The sequence below is a fragment of the Bubalus kerabau genome, chromosome 2 (assembly GCF_029407905.1).
Source record: "Bubalus kerabau isolate K-KA32 ecotype Philippines breed swamp buffalo chromosome 2, PCC_UOA_SB_1v2, whole genome shotgun sequence".
NCBI lineage: Eukaryota > Metazoa > Chordata > Mammalia > Artiodactyla > Bovidae > Bubalus > Bubalus kerabau.
The window spans coordinates 201,603,740-201,609,594 of NC_073625.1; the positions used below are offsets into that span (position 1 = coordinate 201,603,740).

General features: G+C 45.2%; 1 long non-coding RNA gene across 1 annotated transcript; it reads left to right on the plus strand.

The window, feature by feature from the left end:
- The first annotated feature begins 1,528 nt into the window (after window positions 1-1,528).
- On the plus strand, window positions 1,529-3,789 carry LOC129645059 (uncharacterized). Its single transcript, XR_008711149.1, has 2 exons — window positions 1,529-2,305; window positions 2,544-3,789. It is a non-coding gene; the product is annotated as an uncharacterized LOC129645059 (long non-coding RNA).
- Window positions 3,790-5,855: the final 2,066 nt, after the last annotated feature.

Consider the following 5,855-nt stretch of genomic DNA (forward strand, 5'->3'; position numbering starts at 1 on the left):
GGTTCGAATCCTGGGTCCGGGCAGATCTCCTGGGAAGGGAATGGCAACCCACTCCAGTATCCTGGCCTGGAGACTCCCAGGGACAGAGGAGCCTGGAGGGCTGCAGTCCATGATGTCGCAAAGAGTCAGACACAGCTGAGTAACTAACACACAACAAACACACATACACACATAGGAAGAAAAGGGCTTAGCTGGTGGCTCAGTGGTAAAGAATCCACCTGCCAAACAGGAGACATGGGTTTAAACCCTGGGTGGGGAAGATCCCTGGAGAAGGAAATGGCAACCCACTCCAGTCTTCTTGCCTGGGAAATCCCATGGACAGAGGAGCCTGGCAGGCTGCAGTCCATGGAGTCACAGAGTCGAACAGGACTTAGTTAAAACTGAGCCCACACTCATGCATCCATAACAATAGAAAGGGTGCAAAAAATAATAAAAATTTAAAAAATAAAAAGAATTTTAATTTGAAATTTTTGTTTAAAAAAAAATTTTAAACATTTTTTAAATTTAAAAATAAAATGTGGTTGTGGTGGAAGTGATTGTGGTGGAAGCTAGTGTTTGCTGAATGCTTATTAAGTACCAGGTCCTGTACTAATTTTTAAAATAGGCATTCCCTAACTCATGCCTTACAATAGCTGTAACAGACAAGGTGCAATCCTTAGTCCATTTTGTACTAAGGAAGGTACAAAGGAGATTAGAAACCTCCCCAGGGTCACACAGGAGGTCATTGATGGGCTGGGCCTGGGGTTTAGCTCTCGGGGACTCAGAAACTGTGCTCCTTCCCTCTAGTCCAGTGATTCTCACAGTCTGGTCCCCAGAAGCGGCGTCAGCATCACCTGAGTATTTGTAAGGAAGGAAAATTCTCGGCTCCACCCAAGACCGACTGAATCTGGAAGACTTGTGGGGAGACCTGGATCTGTGTTTAACAAGCCCTCCAGGGGATTCTGCTGCAAGGTGGAGTTTGAGAGCCCTGCGCTGGATTCTATTGCCGACTTCTCTAGGGACAGTTTTGACTTGGTGATTGCGATCTAAAGAATGGATTTGATTGTTCTGGCTGGATTTAGCTATCTCCAGACCAAACTCTCAATATGCCTTTCCTACCGCTCTCCATTACTTCCTGCACCCATTGCCACATGGTGCCTGTGGGAAAAAAAAAAAAGACCCTTTGGGAGTACCGTGTGTCTGAATGTCTTGAGGGAGGCTTCCTTGTAGAGCTGCGGTTATGCATATTCCACTGAAGGTGACAGTCAAGATTAAGCCTCATGTCTCTGTAGCTGTGTATGAGCAGCTAGGTTAACGTCTCTGTGCCTCAGTTTCCCCACCTGTATAATGGGGATAATCACATCACCTATGTCAAATGGATGCAGTGAAGATAAGTGTAACAATCCTTAGACCAAGGGTAAGCTCTGAGCTTAGCGCATTTAACTACTCAAAAACATTAGTTAATGCTACTAGAATTTTTTTCTTTTTTCTAATTGAGATACAGTTGATTTACAACGTGTGTTAATTTCCTTTGTACAGCAAAGTGATTCAGTTATACACACATATACATTCCTTTTAATATTCCTTTCCATCACGGTTTATCACAGGACATGGAATATAGTTCCCCATACCATACTTAGGACTTTGTGGCTTATCCAGAATACATTTTTTTCTGAAAAGAATCAGGCACTGTTCTAAAAGATATATTTAGGACTAATAAAATGTATTCTAATGCACAGAGATAAAAGTAAGTGAAGGGTAGTCTGCGGCAGAACACCTTGCTTCCGAGTGCTGTCCACTTCAAGAAAGCCTGAGTAGGAAGCAACTAACTGTGATTAAAAGAGGGTGGTTTGTCTCTGCTACAGTTTCAGGAACCATGCACCTAACTGTTCCGAGTCACTAATGAGTGACCAAGAAAGAAATGGATTCTCTTTCAAATATACTTTTTTTTTTCTTTTGATTCCATCAGAACAAACTGCCTCTAAACAGCCCATTAGTTACAACACCTGAGCAGAAACAAGATCACAGGGTTATTCCATCAGCCAGCCCTTCTCTGCACCTGTTTCCCCCTTTATTTAAGGGCAGGGAGAGAGCTGCACGCGCCCCGGGCACGCACACTGTCGGGGTACCGAGCGCTGACGCCCTGTGAAATGAGAACGACATGCAGAGGGCGCTGAGAGAGGGACTGACTGCCTGAGAGGGAGCTGATGTCTTGAGCCCTATTTATTCCGCCTACATGTTTTCATCATCCAGAAGATAAACCTGGGCGTGTCTTTTCCAGGGCGTTGCATGCCTAGCTCCTCCATCAGGGGAAACCCATGGGATGGTATGTTACTTTGCTGCTCTAATAAAGCCCACCAACTAGGGGCTTAAACAACAGAATTGCCTTGTCTCCCAGCCCTGGAGGCTGGGCATCTAAGACCTCAGCATTGGCAGGGTGGGTTCCTTCTTTGGGCTGCGAGGGTGGATTCCAAGGCTCACTCCTAGCTCCTGGGGGTTTGCTAACAAAATCGGGCACGGCTGGCTTCTGCTGCACCACCTGACCTTTGCTTTCATCCTCACAGGACACTCTCCTGTGCCCAGCATCCCCTTTTATAAGGACTCCAGTTATACTGCATCAAGGCTCCAGCCTGGCCTGGTATAGCCTCGTCTTAACTAACAACATCTGAAGCAACCCTGTCTCCAACTAAGGTCACCTTCTGGCTTCCCTGGTGGCTCACAGTAAAGAATCCACCTGCAATGCAGGAGACCTGGGTTTGATCCCTGGGTTGGGAAGATCCCTTGGAGAGGGGAATGGCTACCCACTCCAGTGTTCTTGCCTGGAGAATCCCATGGACACAGGAGCCTGGCGGACTACAGTCCATGGGGTCACACAGGCTCGGACACGGCTGAGCGCCTTTCACTTTTCTGGTGGGCTGAGGGCTCAGGACTCAACATAGGGTGCCGGGAGCAGGAGCTCTGCCCCTGGCAAAGGTCATGAGGAAGGAGGCTGGGCATATGCAAAGGCGGGATTGAGCCTCAGGAGTCCCCCTGGAAATTCTCGAGCATCTACCCCCAAAACCAGAGTCTGCCTACTTTCTGCTTTGTGCTCTCACCTACACCTCTGACTTTATGGGGGGCTGTCCCCCACTACCTCTCTCTGAAAAAAAGAGTTAACTTACAGCTCCAGTTAATAAAGTTCCTGGGTGTGATAGTGTTTCAACCTACAAACTCCTTTGGAAGTCCTCTAGCCTGCCTGAATAGGTTTTTCCAGCCACATGTGATTGCTCAGAGCCCTGCAACTGTGAGAGGCATGAGATGTTCTAAACTGTCTAAATACAGATTCCTTTGAGCAGTTAAAAGATTGATTAGAAATTGTATTGGTGAAGGGTTTTTCACTTGTTGGGCCAATGTTTGCTGCTAAGTTTCCATATCCCTTACCTGCTGTGTCCCTGGCAGTGTATTGATTAATATAATTGGTGTAAGTAGTAGCTTTAATGTTTGTAATCTTGGACCCTTGAGTTAATTCTTTTTCTTGTTATAGCCCACCACACCTTTGCCCTATAGGAAGGCAACTTTATCTAATGCTTTTGGAGGGTGGCGCCTGACTTTAGAATAATCACCTTTAGAGAAAAAGAAGTTCCTTAAAATGTTAACAGGCCTCCAGGCCAGAAGATGATGCAAATCACCTAAACTTTTGCATATGATAAGTTTGCAGGAAGAAAGCCTGGCTAACTGCATGACTCTACCCCTTCCCCCATTATCCTCTATGCATAACTTAAGGTATAAAAACTACTTTGGAAAATAAAGTGCGGGCCTTGTTCACTGAAACTTGGTCTCCCCATGTCGTTCTTTCTCTCACCTTCTGGCTGAATTATTCAGCCTCTTTTCTCCACTGAATTTCCTCACTGAGCTATCCTTATTCTATTACTCTTTATATCCTTAATTAACGTTTAATTAAGCAGTTGTTTCCTGATCCTCGCCGATGCCGTCCCCGCTTCGAATTCCCTGGATCCACCGGGGCTGGACCCCGGCAATAGGGAATTTTAGGGGCTGCAGTTCAACTCATAACTGATGGTAATTGAAACCCTAGGCCCACCCCACAGGTACTTCTGGCCTGTTTAAACAGCCTTAGCGGTGTGCTTCTCAGACTGTAATGGGCACAGGAACCACCTGAGCGGGTCTCACTGAAATACAGATTCAGTGGGTCTGCTCTGGGCTCAGCCTTCAACCTTTCTACCTGCTTCTAGCGATGTGGGTGCTGCTACTTTAAATAGAAGGTCCCAGGAGAACTTTGCGAGGGTTCATGTTCATTCTCCATCACTCACGTTTATTATGCCAGAGCTGCTTGTGTTTCCTTCCAGAGGCTGGCAGCTCACCACCTCCTCACCGGGAACCACATTCCTGGGGTAGCTGCAGCTCAGGATGCAGAAGTAATCAGAAACACAACATTCAGAGGCTCTTAGAGAAGCATTCCTGCCTGAGCCAGCCAAGGCTGGGCGGTGTCTGGCGCACCAATCATTTTCTGAGCTGAGTCCCCATCTGGGCCACGTCATCTTTTATTAGAGCTGCGGTTTGAGCATGGCCATAGTGGTATCCTTGTGGTTTAATCCTCCAGAGAGCCCACCGATGACAGGACAGGTTGAGAATGGGTTACGTTCCCTTGCAGAACTTTAACAAATTAATACTTAGATTGGGGAGGGGGGCGGGATATGGGCAGCATATAACAAACTCAGTGTCCTTCTGCAGAATATATCAACAGGGTCCACAAATCAAACAGCTCGATATAAAAATGGCCGAAGACTGCGAGGAGGGAATTCACCTTGAGGAAACCTCAATGAGCAATAAACATGAACATATTTTTGTTCCCACTAGTAATTTGAGACATTCAGATGAAAATATGAAAGAAAGATTATTTCTCGTTCTTTAGAGGAATAAAATGTTTGAAACAGTAATTGATGGCAAGAGTATGGAAAAATTGGTGCTCTCCTTTATGGGCAGGAATATAAATTGGAAGCCAATTTGGCAAAACTGCTGTATCTGACAAGTAATCCCTTCCTTGTGGAATTCCACTTTTTGTCTCTACCCTACAGAAACACATAGGGTAGGAATACATACATAAAGATACATAAGGAAGCATGTTTATGGAAAGTACTCTTTATTAATAATAGCAAAACTTATTGATGATCTAAGCATACATCAATTAGAAAATACACCATAGCATAGACCTACCGTGTAGCCATTTAAATGATTAACAACGGATAAACATTTCTTTGTCGCTTACAATGCACCAGACCCTGTTCTAAGGGCTTTTCATGTATTAACTTTTAATACGGCATAGATACTGTCCTTATGCCCATTTTAGGAGTGTGAAACTGAAGCGCAGTGTGAAACTGAAGCACAGTGAGAGTCAGTAAATTTCCAGCCTCTCCAGCAGGGACAAAAGTGAGATTTGGGTCCGTGTGATCCAACTGCACAGGATACACTCTTCAGCATTCAAGGTACCACATCTGGACCACTAGAATGGGGCGGTCTCTGTGTCCTGGTGTGGCAAGATCTCTGAGAAATGTTGTAGTAATATACTAGAAATGTAAATATATGCAATATCAATATTAATGAATGAAAAAAAGCAAGGTTCAGGGTGGCTCATGATCTATGTAAGAAAACTCCAGACTCTCACATGCTTTATGGAACTTGTGTATGCACGTCCATGGAGTGGCAAGTTCCAGAAGGTGTCATAATAAACAAGCAGTTATCTCTGAAAAGAGAAGGGGTGGCTCCGAGATGCACGTTTGGTATAAAAGACATTTTAACTTTTTTGGCGATAAGGACTCCCCCCCACCCCACCCACCCTGAAGAATTATAGGTTAACAATAGTGTGGAATCAGAATGAATTC